This window comes from Eptatretus burgeri, chromosome 4 (genome assembly GCF_056783735.1).
Source record: "Eptatretus burgeri isolate ZD-2024b chromosome 4, Ebu_testis_v1, whole genome shotgun sequence".
NCBI lineage: Eukaryota > Metazoa > Chordata > Myxini > Myxiniformes > Myxinidae > Eptatretus > Eptatretus burgeri.
The window spans coordinates 116356441-116374649 of record NC_140964.1 but is presented as its reverse complement, the minus strand read 5'-3'; the positions used below and the strand labels follow the sequence as shown (position 1 = coordinate 116374649).

The 18209-nt window shown below is 40.6% G+C and overlaps 1 long non-coding RNA gene across 1 annotated transcript; it reads left to right on the top strand.

Moving 5' to 3' along the window:
* The first annotated feature begins 12753 nt into the window (after nt 1-12753).
* On the top strand, nt 12754-14226 carry LOC147028945 (uncharacterized). Its single transcript, XR_015056962.1, has 3 exons — nt 12754-13488; nt 13580-13738; nt 14169-14226. It is a non-coding gene; the product is annotated as an uncharacterized LOC147028945 (long non-coding RNA).
* The last annotated feature ends 3983 nt before the right edge of the window (nt 14227-18209 follow it).

Below are 18209 nucleotides of genomic sequence, written 5' to 3'. Positions count from 1 at the left end.
GGAGAGATAGGTAAAAAATAATAGAGAACACGATATCTCAAAAAGTTGGAGACAGATTCAGACAAAACTTGGTGGACATATTGAGTGTTTGACAAGGAAGAATTGATTAAATTTTGGAAAAGATCTGAATCCGGATCCAGATTCGAAAATGTTTTATGTGATTCCTCACCCTTGAGAGATCATGCTAAAGTAATATATAGCACGATATCTCAAAAAGTTGTGGACGGATTCGGATGAAACCGAGTAGACAGGTTGGGTGTGTGGCAAGGACTTATTGATTCAATTTTGGTGAAGATCCAAATCAAGATCTCGATACGAGAATTATTTAATTTTTAAAGTGATTCTTCACCATTGAAAGATCGGGACAAAAACGATATAGTCCAGGGCTGCCGTACACCCTAACCCTAACAAAACCCGAACAAACCCTAACCCGAACAAACCCTAACCCTAACAAACCCAACAAAACCCTAACCCTAACCGTAACCCTAGCCCTAACCCTAACCCTAACCATAACAAACCCTAACCCTAACCCTAACAAACCCTAACCCTAACCCTAACCCTAACCCATATATAGAATGGCATTATATTTCAAAAATTTAATGGGCCCGATATGTTCTCGTGGATCGTGCATTACGTGGCGGAGGTATGCACTCTACTGAGTGCCCTTCTCGTTTAATAAGTGCATTAATGTGTTTTCCTTCAATTTCCATGGTTCCTGTCATTTTGTAATTGCAGGGGCAAAATGCTGGATATTGCCTCGAAAATTGATTTATTGTGCCAGGAGGTGTGGGTTGTTACTGCTACACCAGGGCGAGATGCTGGCCTGGACAGACCTGCTGCAATCCACCAGGCCACTGGAGGTCAAAAGCATTCTTTGGCCAGGTATAAGTGGAGGATGTACTCTCTGATTCACTCCAGGTGATTCTCACCCTCAAAGAGACTCAGATTCACCCAGCTCCCGTGAAAAGTTTTATGCAGCAAATAAATACTTTGACAAGGACAAAAATGTTGAGAAGAAAAGCTTTGCATTGTTGATTTGAAATGTTGTTTTCTATGTTAAACGTTCAGAGGTACTCTTAGTCTGGAAGGCCTTTGTCCATAGCTCAATGAAGTACTGCTCTCTGCTCTGGGTTGGCATCCCAACATCACATCTTCTGCCTCTGTTGGATTATATGGAATTGAGAGCTCTCACAATTATTGAAATCTCCCACAGGCATGATAAGGCTAAATCACAAGATCTACTGCTCTCACAATACAGGAAAGTTTGTGGTATCTCTGTTTCCCACCATCTATTCCTCAACATTGCTCTATTTGCTCTCTTCATCATTTGATCCTCCCCAGCAACTCCACGAGGGTGTATATGTTCTTCAAGTAACCCTTTCCTGGTTGAACTTCCAAAATCCAGGCTGATTGCACACTTAAACCGATTTATTCCTCACTTCTTCCATATGTGCAATCACCTTCCAGTAGCTGTTATTTCTCACTTATCCCTCCAGTACTTCATGCATGCAGTACACTGCAATCTCTGGTCACGCTCATTTCTCACCCTTGATCTTTATTACCCCATTAACCTTTCCTAACTCAACCACATTAACTTGTTCGTTTCAGTTTGCTCCCATAATCCATATTCCTGTCCGTTCATTCCCTTGGTGTTTGTTCCACTGTCAGTTCTTTGCAGTTCATTGTGAACTTTGCATGTCCATAGTTTGAGAGGATAAATGTTCGAGTAAATTTTATTGGTGATTGTGCAGAATGTTCAATACATTTACGATTGTCATGACATTTACAAAATTACAACTGCAAATTACTTGGCTTTTTCTTCGTCGTTCAATGAGACAAAAGGTAACAAGCAAAATAGCAATCAGAGATTGCAGACCCTCGCCAGGACTTCTTTTGAGTGGTGTATTTTTTATAGGTTTTAGGGTAATATGGCTGCCAACCATGTGATCTATGACATCATATATGCGAACCTTTTATTGCTCATGGACAGGCAGTCATACGTGTAAATTTTCCCCTCAATTTGTTCAGCCAACTTCAGAGAAGAAGATTTTTGAAGGATTATTTTTTTTAACAATATGGCTGCTGAATCACGTGACAGATGATGTAATGAAATATTTTTTCTGTGGACCATTTTATCCTAAGAAAACTCAAAAGTTTCTCCACTGATGAAATGAAGCATTCTACACATGCAATTATGATGTCACAACGAAGGCACCTCTGATGTCGTAAAAATCACACTTATTCCCCATGAGGAGTACTTGCCATGTGCTTTTTTTTCCTTTCAGTGCGGGTTCAGAGAAACAGAGGTCGAAAGTTTTTCTGTTTTTACAATATGGCTGTCACACCACGTGATGTATGACATCATAATTATCATTACGACATTCTAAATGAGTAGTTGCACCAATGGTGAAAATTTTGTCTCAATCTGACAATTGGTGGCAGAAAAAAAACATTGAAAGTTCTGTGCAGACAACCAAAAAGACCCAACTGCAAAACCCTCTTCTTTGGCAAGAGCAACAAGGACCTCAGGAAATAACAAGTGATTGCAGAGAAAGTCAACTGGAATAAATTTTAGGTCTGACCCTGGGATAGTTTGTTGCTCCAATAAATCACCCACAAGATATATAGAGATATATATATATATATATATATATATATATATATATATATATATATATATATATATATATATATATATATATATATATACATATATATATATATATATATATATATATATATATATATATATATATATATATATATATATATACATATACACACAAGCTGGTAGGCGACATGGGTGGTCGCGACATAATTGCATACTAGTCATAGTTTTTGACGGATTAGGCTGAAATTTTTTGACAAAGAGGTTGATTATAGTGCGCATAAAAGCCTGGAAGCCCATTTTTGATTTTCGAAAAAAGATAACTTTTTAGGATTTTTCTAAATTTTCAAAGTCCTGTTGCTTGGCAACGGTGGTGTCTGTAGCAACGGTGCTCAAAAGCATAGAACGAGATCCTGGTATGAACCTACCAGTCAAGTTTCATCAAAATCGGTCGAGTCCTCTGGCCTCCAGAGCTGTCCATTACATACAAACAAACAAACAAACAAAAAAATGACGGTAAATAGACACCCTATTTTTGAAGGACGACCATTTGAAAAATAAAACCTCAATCAAAAATCGGCTCAAGTAAAATTTTCTAAATATGTTGAAGTGTTTAATTCCGAAGTCTCGTTTCTCCACATTCAAAACTGTAGGACAAGTATTGAAAATACCGTACGCGGTTTTTCGGCCGCTGCACAGCAACGGGTGGTTGCTTAGCAACGAAACTCAAATGTGCACACTCCCAGCCTATATGGCACCTGCTCGTCAAGTTTCATCGAAATCGGTTTGCTGGTTTGTGCTGTGGAGCCTCACGTTGCAGACACACACACACACACACACACACACACACACACACACACACACACACACACACACACACACACACACACACACACACACACACACACACACACACACGGGAAACCCGATAATAAGGGTACTCTAGCGACCACCCAATATATATATATATATATATATATATATATATATATATATATATATATATATATATATATATATATATATATATACACACACAGACTTTCGTCCTCCCGCACAGGTACCGGCAGCACCCACCCCATGATCCAGTGAATCCATGACTCCCCAGGCCCGACCCAGACGTCTATTGACCTCTGACTCACAGCCAGCAGAGACAGGAATATCACTGCCAAGATAAGTTAATCTCTCCACGACCTCAACATCCTCACCACAAACAGGCACAGACAGGACAGCAGCATCCAAGATGTTATTGAAAGCCTGGATCTTAGTTTTGACCCAGGAAACCCATTATTCCAGCGGCTCTGACGACTCATTCAGCACCTCAAGAGCCCCAAAAAGAATATTGTGGGTCTCCACAAAGATGACTGCATCATCTGCGAAATCAAGGTTAGAGATCTTGACATTCCCAAACGACGCACCACATCTTGATCTCTCCGACATCCACCCAGGATGCAGTCCATTCAAGTGCTGAAAAGTGTGGGGGCCAGTACACACCCTGACAAACTCCAGTAACAACTGGAAATAAGTCAAAGATGGTATCACCACATCTCACAGCACTGTCATTGCCAGAGTATCATTGATACATCAGATTGATCAGTTTTGGTGGCACCCCATGAAGACCAAGAATCCTCCAGAGGGCATCCCGATTCACTAAATAAAATGCTTTACATATGTCAACAGGGGCAGCAAGCAGCCTCGGCCAAAACTCTCGTCTGCGTTATGTGAGGACCCGAAGAGCAAGGGTACGGTCAATCGTTAACCTCTTTGGTGTAAAGCCTGACTGCTCTGGATGCTGGTGCTCAAGCAGACGATGGCAAACCCGATCAAGAATTATGCGAGCAAAGACCTTGCCCGGCACTGAGAGCAGCGTCACCCCATGGTAGTTGTTGCAGTTTTGGCGATTACTCTCCCCCTTCCAGAGAGGGACAACAAGGCCCCTCTTCCAGTCAGTTGTGATGAGGCATGTGTTCCAGGCAGAGCACAGAACTGCATGCAATGACATGAATGCACCATTTCCACCAGCCGTGAGAAGTACCGCATGGATGCCACAGATCCCAGGAGCTTTACATCATTTGAACTGGTTCACCGCAGCCTGTGTTTGCACAATGTAAGACCACAGTTGATTGGAGGGTCAGCAATAGGGATTGTAACACCCTTGATATCCACCTCGACAGCTGGTGGATCAGCCTGCTGCAGCCACTCAAAGTAATCGGCCCAGTGGACTCTCACTTCGGACTCCTCTGTCAAGAGCCCACCACCCTCTGCTCCAACTGTAGTACACCAAGGGATGGGCTTGGACGAACACAATGTGTGAATTTCCCTGTAAGCAGGACGAGAATCACTTGACCACATGTGATGCTCTACCCCCTCACAGATTCTACGCACATTGGCCTCCTTGTCCACCGTGAGTGCACAAACAGTTTTATGCCTCAGCTCCCTGAACAGCTCAGCTCTGTCATTCATCCTGGCCCTGCGACTCTGGGCAATGGTACTCAGTGTCCCTTGAGAGACAAAATTCTTCTTCACCCTCCGGTGAGTTCAAAGCCATCTACAGGCAACATCAAGGATGGTGGTCTTGAAGGCACTCCACATCTCTTCAGGATCTCCCAAAGCACCCAGACCCCCCAAATCTCCACTCAGCCTTTTCTCAAACTCCTCAGCTACCCTCTCATCCTTGAGCTTGCCACCATGCAGCCTAGGCTGGGATGGAAGCATTCTCCTGGATTTAAGCTGCAACTTAAGTATTGCTACAACAAGCTGGTGGTCAGTATTGAGGAACTGAGCACTCTGCTACACCCTGGAGTTCTGCATAATCCTCCAGTTACCATCAACGAGCAAATGGTCAATCTCCTTTGCCACATCACCAGTGTTGGAATACCAAGTCCAGCGATGAGCTGGTCGGCGCTGAAACCATGAACCAGCAACCTGAAGTCCAAAACTTCTTGCAAAGTTAAGGAACTTAGTGCTATTCTGGTTCATAGTTCCTGACCCATGGAGACCAACACATCCCATAACCATCCCTATCAGTTGCAGTTGATGAATTGAAATCCCCCAAGACTGGAAGAGTATCTCATCTGGGGCACTGATCAACCACAGACTCGAGCTGTTTCTGAGATGTCTCTGAGCATGACTTTGTTTAATTTCCACACACGATTAATAAAATGCTGTAAAACTCTTAACCTGAACCAATTTTCAAAATTTAAATGGTGGAAATGAGCTTATCAGCAGTTCCGACTACTAAACATAAAAGAAATAATGAAGTGTTCATTTGGAATATAATTGAAATTCAGCATTGATCGTTTTTAAGACTTTTTTTTTCTATACCCATGTCTTAACCGCATCCCCAACTCTTACCTTTTTTTGCCAATAAAAAGGTGCATTTTATACACCGGAAAATATGGTAAGTGTGAGTGAATTGGCTTGAAAAATCCAGTAATTGGCCAATTAGGAAACGTGCATTTAAAGCACTCTTCGTTCAAAAATTACATCACACTATTTATTTATTTTTAGGGAGGCACGTACAGGTTTGATTAAACCTTGCTAGTAATTTTTATTTGTCAAATGATTACATTTTTGAGGGGGGGGTCCCTCATCGTGAGTGACACTCGACCCTAACAATGCCAATGGAAATCTGACACAACAAATCTGGACAGTGGATAATCAGCAGAGGCCGACAATCCGAATGCCTTTGGCCCACCAGCAAACCAACATGGTGGCCTTATCACTTTGGCTGGGTGCTGTGGTGGGTTTACTCAAGCGACAGATGTGGGTGTGGTCTGGAAGCTGTCCAACCAATGGGTGCACATTTAAAGAATCGAACTCCAACAACCACAACTTGAAGCTCTTGTAGACCTGGAACATGACAGGTAAAGAAAAACAAAAACAACAACAACAACAACAACAACAATGTATTTGCCTCAAATTATATTTTCTAGTTTGAAAGTGGAATTTGCAATATATTGTTACGCATCCAGGGTCTGGGGTCACCACGAGGGAGCTCCTCAGACCTTTACCCGATATCTGGTCCTGAAGCTGCCGGTCACAGATAACTCTGCAGTGTATCTGTGGAAAGGTGTTTCGAATGTCTGCTGATCTCTGTGGAAAGGTGTCCTTGAGCATGAAGAGGTCTAGCCTTTTTTTCCACTGCCAAGAGGGGTGTGGTTACAGCTCCTGTCGTTTGATTGTCTTCATGGCCATGTCGCCTTCTCATTGGCCTCTGCCTAGCCAGAGCGTCGGAGGGTTGGTCCTGCTAGCAAATTGCACCCCCCCCCCCCTGGCAGGAAGCTAAGTTGCTGTCTATGACTAGCAACATCATTGTGACAAATGGGCTAATGATGTCTTTTAAATGGGAGTTTTGCAGACAATGAAAAGAAAGGTCTATTTAATTCCATGGTGATTTGCATATGACTAAGAAACGTTTTTACTGAGTTAGAGTAATTTGGGTCCATTTTATTGAATTAATCAGGTAATTTGTGATGTGCATATGCCTGGTGTTGGCTTAATGGTTAGGGTGGCGGGCTTTGGATCCTGGGGTCCTGAGTTCAAATCCCGCTCAGCTGTTGAATTAAAACCAGGTTGGGTTGGCTCGGCCTGTCATCCTTCCGAGGTCAGCAAAATAAGCGCCACCTTGCTGGTATCCTGTGTTGGAGTGGTGACATGTCCAGGGTTGTGCCAAATTCCTAAGTAGATTGCTTAGGCAGCACCAACACTCTGCACAGATTATGGTCCTAATCTCTTCTGTAACGTGCATGGTAGGGGGGTAGTTTGTATGTGGAATGAAAAGGAGGGAGGGAAGGCTTGAAGTGTGTGTGGGAGGGGTAGGGGTTTGAGGCGAAAGGATGAGGGGAGAGGATTGAGATGTAGGAACGGAAGGGTAGTTTCAGGTGAAGCGAGGGAAGTTTCCCATGTGGGTCACGGGGTTTGAAAGGCAATGAGCGAGGGACCAGTGATGGATTGGTATCTGGAGTTAAAGAATGGTAAAAAATGCATTGATAGATGGAGGAATTATAGAGGGATTGAAAGATGGATTGTTGGATCAAAAGTTGGAAAGTCGGGGGTCATTACTTGGGGGATGAACATGTTAAACTCACAATGCATCTCCCTCCCAAAATCCCTCTAAACAATTGGTAGGAAATCTATCTAAGTACACACTAAAGAAATATCTGTCTGGGAAAAATCCAATGTGTCTCTGAATGCATGGGGTTCATTTCCATAACTGCAACAATATTGTTGTAAAAACTGAAGAGGCAAGATGTATGAACCCCATCTGGCCTCCCAACGTGCGATCAATGTCTTATTGAAAAAATGTCTCACCAGTTGACCCTGTAGGAGATAATAAATCAGTGTATTGTCTTCATTTATATAAAATGTAATGTAGTTCATAGCCTGCACATACCTCCTAGGTTTTGGCGATGACAGGATGTCTGTCTATTCAGTCATGAGGACATCAAATGATGCCAACAAATTTTACATTTTGGATATCCCCTCTGATTCTGGTGATCTACAGTCATCTTCAACTTTAATACACCTGATGAAAAAGGATTAAATATCTTGATCAGAGAAACCCAGATCAATGTCAATCAAGAGTGGCTTTCGAGCAAGCCGTGAATAAGGAAGTTGTTGGGTCAAGGGATGCAGGATAGAATAATTGTCCATGCATAACATGACAAAGCTCTAAAGTCGTCATTGACTTGGTCACATTTTTCAAGTTTTTCCTGCCCTGCAGGTCATGATATCTATCTCTGTAATGACCAACAAACATGTCAGTGGGGCCACCATTTTGGAGGCATCACCGGTGGCAAAGGAAGGGAGGTGAACAACAAAAATAAATCTTGGGGGCGATAAAAATAAAATAGGGTCAGTCGGGTAACCGGAAAGACAATTTTTTTTTTTTTGCTGAACGATTATTCAGGTATGGAGTGGACTGGATGTCTGAAGGTAGATGTGCGAGTGCAATACCAGGATAGAGCTGAAAAAAGAGGCCTACGACTTCCTGGCAATGACTGAGGAGCAAATACAAAGTCTCAGCATTCTCTTTTGACATGTAAATAGTCTTCAGAGTTTTTCTTTTTACATACAGTGTCAATAAGTGCTGGTAAATATACAGCAACTTCAGCCTGAAGAAAAGAGCAATGTCCCATCTTGCTTCTCGGGTTGGTATTCATGTTTTGAGAAGCTAAGAAAACACAATGGAATGACGTGACCATGTAAAGTACCATATATCCTCACTTAGGCCTAAGTCACATTTGCCACGGTGGCCGTGGGGTCTTCAAAATCTACGGCCACTGGCAATTATACGGCGGCTGCAGTATTTCCACGGTCACACAATGTAGTAGTCACATATGTTTTTATTTTTCGGGGAGCCGCACGGCGTGTTTATAAATTGTGGGGACCGAAAACGTGGGGGTGCCATAGGGTCTTTGATTTGATGTCGCACGGTGACCTTAGGGCGTCCCTGCAGCGGCCATAGAATTTTCAAGGCAGACGCAAGGTAGCATCAAGGTGCCCGCAAGGCAACTGCAGGGGGGGCTCTAAGGCAAACGTAATTTTTTTGGGGGGGGGGTTGGCAAAATTCGTTTTTAATTGATAAGAGCCTACGGCAGCCGCACAAATAACGCAAGCCCACCGTATGCCCTACGTATGTTCGACGAGGAACACATCTACGTCATTGCTACGGCTTGTCGAATTGCTATGGCCAACATAGAAATGAAAAAAGTTATAACTCCGTGCTTTAATTCCACGGAGACCCCTACGGCCTGTAAAATATAGCCATACGGCATAGGGCCACCCTGAGGCCACCTCAGAAACTCTGCGGCCACCGCACGTTTCTGTCAATTCAGGGGGGTACGGCCACCGTATCCTCGCTGTAGAGCAAATGTGACTCATGCTTAAGCGAATTGGTCGATAAGCGAGGAGCCGCCCCTTACCGATATTTCAAGCATACTGTTCTGGTTGTGGGTTTGTGTCACCCATCTTTAGATATTGTTTTAATGTCACCTTTGCACCATTTATCACATTTTTAGTATATTTTTAAATGTTTATACAGTAGTGTACTGTATACTGTAATAAACAGAATAGAGGAAATCAGCTGACAAAAAGACAGGAAGCTGAGCTGGAGGTAGTAGAGTTAAAGATGCTGCGATTCTCGTTGGGAGTGACGAGGATGGACAGGATAAGGAATGAGTATATTAGAGGGACGGCGCAAGTAGGACGGTTTGGAGACAAAGTGAGAGAGGCCAGATTGAGATGGTTTGGACATGTGCACAGGAGGGAAGCGGAGTATATTGGGAGAAGGATGCTGAGGATGGAGCCGCCAGATAGGAGAAGAAGAGGTAGGCCAAAGAAGAGGTTCATGGATGCGGTGAGGGTGGACATGCGGGTGGTTGGAGTGTCAATGGAAGATGTGGAGGATAGAGCGAAATGGAGATGGATGATCCGCTGTGGCGACCCCTTACGGGAGCAGCCGAAAGAAGAAGAAGAGGAATTCAGCTCTAATATACATTACTTAGGTTTGCATACTGTAAATACTGGAAATCCTTTTTATTTATTCTGAATAAAGAAAAGGTCTAAAGGAAACTCCAACTTGATAACTTTGTTTTAATTTGCATAACTCTTACGTATTACAGAACATAAAAATACAATCAGCAAAAATTATAAAAATGATGTCCCAAAAAAATTAAAGTTATCAAAAAAGACATTCAGATTAACATTTTAGTCATCGAATCCTTCAAAGTGTGATAGTGGTTCGGGGTCCTCACCGCTGAGACACCGCGCTGCCGTTTCCACAACCAAAGTTCTCGTACAGTGTACAATACCGACTGGTCGGACAGCTGGTCATAAGTCCGAGCTGTCGTTAAACGGGTAGGTCGTTAAGTGAGGAGTGCCATATTCCTACAATGGATGCTGACTGCTTCTTGGGGCCAGCTTTCAAATTTGGTCAGCCCTTGATGGGTCACGGCTTGATTATGAGATCAGGGAGTTTGTTCTGCAAGCGATGAGACACAGAAATTTCTGGGATTTTGCAAAAAATTCTTCCTAATCGATGTTAAACAATGTGTGACTTCCTAAAACATGTGAGAACAAAATATTTGAAGGATATGTTCCATGGGTTCCAATGTGCCTTTCACTCTCCTGATCTTTAAACAGAACATGAACACTGTGTTACCTTTACACTTCTTTGTTTTGCATGTGGAAGCTTGACTGCCAGGTAATCATTTTGTTGGGGAACAACTATGCCATTGATGCAGTGCCCCCTATACCAGCACAATAGTACTCATTTCACTAACCTCAGAAGGATGACAGGCTGAATCAACCCCACGTGGTGTTAATTCATAAGCCAACAGGGCTCAAACTCAGGACCCTAAGATCCCAAGCCAGTCACCCGAACCACTAACCAAACACCAGGCTTACACATTTATGCTGATTTACATTTACTGATTAAGCTAATTCATAAGGGACTGTGTGTTCACTGATTTAAAAATTATGCAAAGCTATAAATGTGCACAGGCCCCACCTGTGGAACACCATGACAGGAATTTGCATTCACATTCTAATTTATCTGGAAGAGAACAAGGACGAGACAACTCAAACTATCACTGAACATTCCCAACAGTCTGATGATTTCCATTATCTGCATAAAAACAGATATACCACATTTACACTCTCAACTGTAGGTCATGTGGTGCTCTGAGCTGCAGCCCTCCTTGTTGGCACAACTTAATGGCAGTTTTAGTTGGGTTCAACTGAAGTTAGAAGCATATAAATAAACGGAAACCAGCTATTTCAGTCCAGTGCAGGACGAAGGCCTCGCTCTCCTCACGTTGATGAGTTTTTGGCATCCTCACCCATGCTTGCCAGGTGTGGGTTTATGAGAGTGAGCAGTCATGAGAATCCACTCCACACCATCCATTGGAGAAAGAAACAAGTCTTGAAGCACTCATCACACAACCAGCTCTATAAGTAATACATCATCATCAAATCATTAGATTTCATTCTGCTGCAGGACAATAGCATCCCTCTGCTCATATTGAGAAGCTGTTGCGATACGTGCCATTCTTGCCAATTGCAGGTTATGCACAGTGAATCGCCATGGGAAACAAACCCACACCAGCAAGTGGAGAAAGACAAAAGTCTTTAATTATGATCAAACAGCAAGCCTCAGATTCATCTATATAAGGAAAACATTAACAACCAGACAACTCAGATTTTAACATATTACCAATTCTGAGTTGTCTGACCTCCAAACCAACCTTCAATAAACATTGCTCATCAATACCATTATTAGGCTTGATGCTGCTTCACTTTTGACAGCTGACACCAAGGTTTGCTTCATTGACGCATGTTCAACCAGCAGGCAGGTGTAGTCCAAAGTTGCGCTTACTTAAAAAGTAAAGCACACACAGTACGGTACTGACTTGGACAGTACACAGCAAAGCAAAGTGAAGCAAGAAAAACAAAAGAAGATAACTGGTGTTCTGCACACGCCCATTGTATATATATATATATATATATATATATATATATATATATATATATATATATATATATATATATATATATATATATATATATATATATATGTAGGGTGAATATACTGGTTCTGGCTCACTTTTCCCCATGTAAATGAATGGGGGATTTTCAGCGATTCATATTTTTTTTCCCTAAAAATAAACCCCCTTTTTATCCCAAGGTATATTTATTTGTCTCCCCTTTTAACCTGGGGACACTTTTTTTTTTCAAATAATCCATACAAGAAGATAAAGATTTGTTCAAGTACTAAAGTGGTAATGTGATTTGTTAAAGGTGATTCGAAAGAAATATCTGAAACGTCTAACCCTCGGGACACTCTTTATCAAATAACCGATGCATATTGTTTAGCTCACTCATTGAACCTATAAAGATTTGTTCATTCTCAAATTCCTTCAATAGTTTAATTTTCTTTGCACAATAATCCCCATCTAAAATATTGAAAAACAAAACATTTGAATCTTTATATTTTTTTAAGATACCCCTTTTGTGCCATTACGAAATGATAAACTTCTCTTAATGATCTCATCTGGCCACCGCCCGAGTTGCAAATCATTTTTGTGCATAAACCACGTCATAAAAAAGTTTTCTTTCAAATGTTTTCAGTTCGTGTCATGAAAATGAGGAAGTGTTTTTTTTTGACACGGTCGTGCTGTGTGAATGAGGAAGTGTTTTTGGACAGTCATGCTGTGAAAAAATAGGAACTATTCTCTGAGACAAGGCCTCGTGTTTCTATTTTATCTCAGAACACGAACAGGCTTTTAAACATGTTTAATCAAAACCATTTTAGGGTATTTTAAGTATGTTTTAAAAATGATTCATACAATTTGAGAATATATCGCCCAGTTATTTTCCAAGCTGTCTCGCCTGAAGCGTCATTTCCTGTGGCCACACCCAATGATTAAGCAATCTCCTCATCGTTGCCTTATAAGTGATTCGCCAGACAAAGTTTCTGCCAGACGGGATTTTCATTTTTACAACTGAGACATGAGCGATCTTTCTTCCGCGAACAAAACAGCTCAACACAAAGTTGGTAAGCCTGTGTATAGGTTCCTCTTTGAACGATGAAGCAATTGATTATAAATTAAATCGTGATAATTCTGATATATATATATTTTTTTTCTTGGCAGGTCCTTGGAAGAAGAGCAGTTTACATATCATGACGAGGTGCATGAAATTAATGCTCTTATTGAAGAGGTCAATCATCTTAGAAGAGAATTGAAAAACATTTTTAATGACTGACACGACGTCTTATCACGGCCTCTGATCTTTTTGCCATCTTGTACCAATGGTAAAAAAAACTGAGACATGGACTCACTCTCTTCCGATGAAGATAACAGCTCACTACAAAGTTGGTAAGCCTGTGTATGGTTTCCTCTTTGAACAATGAAGCAATTGATTATAAATTAAATCGTGATAATGCGAAAATATATTTTTTCCTGGCAGGTCCTTGGAAGAAGTGGAGTTTACATATCACGATGAGGTGCATCAAATGAATGCTCTTATTGAAGAGGTCAATGATTTTAGAAGAGAATTGAAAAACATTTATAATGACTGGTACGAAGTCTTATCACGGCCTCTGATCTCGAATGAATTAAACCAATGGTGAGACACGTGTGTGTGTGTGTGTGTGTGTGTGTGTGTGTGTGTGTGTGTGTGTGTCTGTGTGTCTGTGTGTCTGTGTGTGTGTGTGTGTGTGTGTGTGTATATATATATATATATATATATATATATATATATATATATGTGTGTCTTTGTGTGTATATGTGTGTATGTGTGTGTGTGTGTATATATATATATAATATATGTGTGTGTGTTTTGAGAATATCCTCGTGTGTGTGTATGCGTGTGTGTGCGTGTGTGTGTGTGTGTGTGTGTGTGTGCGCGTGTGTGTGTGTGTCTCTTTCCCTGTCTGTTTGTCTCTCTCTATCTCTCCCTGTCTGTCTCTTTTTATCTCTCTCTGTCTGTCTTTCTACCGACATCTCTCTGTCTGTCTCTCCATCTATACCCTTGACTCATTATTTTTTTTTTTCAGCTCGATCACACAACATCAGCTGTTGAAGCAATCTGGTACAACACATGATTTTCTGGAGGTAAATGTTTGTGAATTATTATTTAGTTATTCTTTTATTAATATCACTCTCTCTTTGGAATGTCGTCTTATGTTGGTTGCATCATTAGTTTGGACGCGGTTTTACCAGTACACTGGAATTCATTTTATTGGCCTTGGAAGGATGACAGGCTGAGTCGGCCTCCTGGTGTGTTAATTCAGTGGTCAACGAGGCTTGAACTTAGAACCAACACCAGGCTTACTCATATTACCATGTAATTATCTTTAAAAAACCTAATTATTATCCACTTTTTGTTTCAAAACAGAATATGGTGTCTGAGTTTCGAAATCACAAGACATCTGAAGAAGATTGCTGGGAAAGATTATACATTCTCGCAAATTAATATTTAATATTTTCAATTTTGATTAATTATATTTGTTTTGTTTACAATTACTTGATTTTGAATTTCAAAAAAAGGATCAAGACATGAAGGAAAGGGAGGGAGGGGGGGTAGGTGCGCTCCCCCAATGACCCATCACCCCCTCATCCCACGCCTCCCCTCCCCATGTGTGTGTGTGTGGGGAAGGGTGGGGGTGGGATGAGGGAGGTGGTGGGTCAAAGGTGGGGGCGCACAGGGGGGATGAGGGGGGTGGGGCTTGTGTGGGTGGGGTTTATGTGGGCGGGGCTTGTGTGGGCGGGGCTTGTGTGGGCGGGGCGTGTGTCGGCGGGGCTTGTGTGGGCGGGGCTTGTGTGGGCGGGGCTTGTGGGAGGGCGTTTATGTGGGTGGGGCTTTGGTGGGGTTTATGTGGGTGGCCTTCGGTGGGGTTTATGTGGGTGGGGCTCGGGTGGGGTTTATGTGGGTGGGCTTCGGTGGGGTTTATGTGGGTGGGGCTTGTGTGGGCAGGGTTTATGTGGGAGGGGTGAATGTGGATGGGGCTTGTGTGGGCAGGGTTTATGTGGGAGGGGTGAATGTGGATGAGGCTTATGTGGATGAGGTTTGTGTGGATAAATGGATGGGTGGAGAGATGGGTGGATGGGTGGATGAGTGGAGCTTGTGTGGATGGGTGGATAATTTTTTAAATAAACATGTTGTGTGTGGGGAACTAATTAACTAATCACTAATTATGTGAATATGATGAATATGGGTGGAGCTTGTGTGGGGTTTGTGTGTGTGGAGCTTGTGTGGGGTGGAGTTTTTGTGTGGAGGTTGTGAGGGGTTTGTGTGTGGTGGGGTTTGTGTGGGGTTTGTGTGGGGTTTATGTGGGTGGGTTTTGTGTGGGCGGAGTCAAAAAGGGGCGGAGTCAAAAAATTTCAATTTATCTTTGTCTTTTGTAATTCCTGTGAATAAAATGAACCTAAAATCTCTTCCCCTTCCAAATCATATATCTTATAAGTCCAAGGAACCGTATCTATTACATCAACAATTTTTAAAAGTTCTTTCGTCCATCGTTTAGTAAAACCCTTTTCAAAATGAGATTTCCACCGATATATTCTTACGATATCACCAACTTTGAACTTAGGTTTTCTGACATTAAACTCTTTTTCATATTTTAATTTTGTAAATGTTTCTGATGGTTTCATATTTGTTGACGTGTGAATCGTGTCATTATACTTATCCACAATATCCTGAATAAAAGATGACCATTGTTGTGAACCGAGTTGTGTGAATTTTTTATATAGTCTCTCTTTTAAGGTGCGATTAAAACGTTCAACAACAACTGCCTTCCCTTCATTAAAGGTACTGTATAATGTAATACTGTTATTTTTAAGAAAATTCATAAACGTCTTGTTATAAAACTCTCTACCCTCATCAGTCCACAATTTTTTAGGTTTTCTCTTACTTTTATTGAATATCTGTTGAAAGGCTAACATAAGAGTATTACCTGTTTTGTTTTTTAATGGTACAACCCATGCGTATCTACTCCTCAAATCAATAACGGTTAAAGCATACTTGTACCCCTTATAATTATTGAGTTCAATCAAATCAGCAGACCAGATATAATCAACTTCCTTGGAATAAACTTTCTTTCTCTGAAACTTTGTGAATATTGGTTTATGTAATTCATCAGCTAATTGCTCTTCAGTCTTAATGACATCATTAGAGCCGAAAAGTTTTTTGAATTTCCAAGTCCAAGTTTCAATTTAGCACTGATCGTCTTCTTCACAATGAACCGATCAACTTTTTCTCTCAAGGTTGGATTTTGTATCAGAGACAAATTATACAACATTTCTCTATCGGCTTCATGCTTTTCTTCCAACGTTGTGGTATTCCCATAAACAATATCGTGTCTCATGCACACTTCATCAACTCTATTGATGGGTTTACTCCAGGATTTAGGATTGTCTGCCTCATCTAATCTTTTATCCAAGTTTGTGCCTGGACCACAGAAAGAATACCCTGGAAGATGTAATTCCCCTGGTATTCCAGTAGTTGTAAATTTACTTCCTGATAAAAACTTTTGTATATCTCCTCGTTTGTGTTTGGAGATAAATAGATTTTTTTGGGAACCACACACCGAACATATACCTTTTTGTATAACCCTGTTATTTTTACTTTTAATATATGAAATATTTTTAGTATTAGTTTTGTTTTTACATTTGAGACAATAACTCATTTATTTATGTGAAAAATTCCTGCAGAGTGCAAAAACCTTTTTAGTTTCCAACATGCACATTTGAATCTTGATTTTTAAAACATAAAGAATCTTTAGAAATGCCTTCACTCTCTCCTCCATTTATTTAAGAAAAAAAATGAAAAACTTGAATTAAAATGAATAGCTTGTCGATGTCAATAGTCTTGTCGAAAATATTTCAAATAGACTTGTCAATTCTTTGTTTTCCTCCTCGGTGGGTTGAGTTATTTTCTGTAATACCACCAATCTTTTTTTAATATCACTGGTTTCCATATTTTGATATTTATTTTGTCTCGCTCTTTCCTCCGTCTCTCTCTTCTCTCTCTCCTCCCTCTCCTTCTCTCTCTTCTCTCTCTTCTCTTTTTCCTCCTTCTCTTTTTTCTCCCTATCCTTCTCTCTCTTCTCTTTTTCCTCCTTCTCTTTCTTCTCCCTCTCGTCCTTCTCTCTTCTCCTTTTCCTCCTTCTCTTTCTTCTCCCTCTCCTCCTTCTCTCTCTTCTCCTTTTCCTCCTCTTCCCTCTCTTCTTCAACTCCTTCCTCATCCCTTATTATCCTTGAATCGCTTACACCCCATAGAATATCATACATATATTCATCAGGATTTCTTGTTATTCCTGTATCCAAAATAATTTTTTTTACAACAGGAAACCAATAAAATTTATTTTGAATTTCTAAAAGAGCCTTACCTTTTCTAACTTTATAATTTTTTCATTATTTAACATTCTAATTAAATCTAAAGTTGTCGGTTTATCAACATCAGCATAATGCCAATCTTTTATTGAAAATACCTCATTCTTATGTTGTAGAACATATTTATTAAAATACCGAATACCCTTTTCTTGAAGGTATGCTTGGACACAGAAATGATAATTTTCTTGAAGCCTTCTTTCTAGCATTTATGTATTAGAAATATATGTTGGAATAATATTATGGCACGAAACACCTCCCCATCTTCGCATAGTTAAATCATTTTGTATTTCCTTACTTATTATATATAATCCTGTTTTTTCTGTTTTCATGATATAAACAAGGGCAAAACCATTATTATATTTACCCTTATTAAATTCTTTTATTTGTTGTTTACTAATCGTGGCCCCACAAAACTCATTCTCGATAACAAATGGATAATATTCTTCCTTACGAGACTGATTTAATTGTTCCAGGTCTTCGAGGTCAATTTTAAATCACCAATTATACCCTAAATCATTCATATCATACCCCCATTGTTCTATTCTCATACAAACGATACGCCCTCCTTTATAAAAATTTATTTTAATTCGAACTGTGAATTCTGTATGACCTGGAGATAATATCAACACTTCTGTATCTTTGGAATACACGGCCGTTTTATTGAAGGATATATATTGTGATAAATCGCTTAATCTCACCAAGTC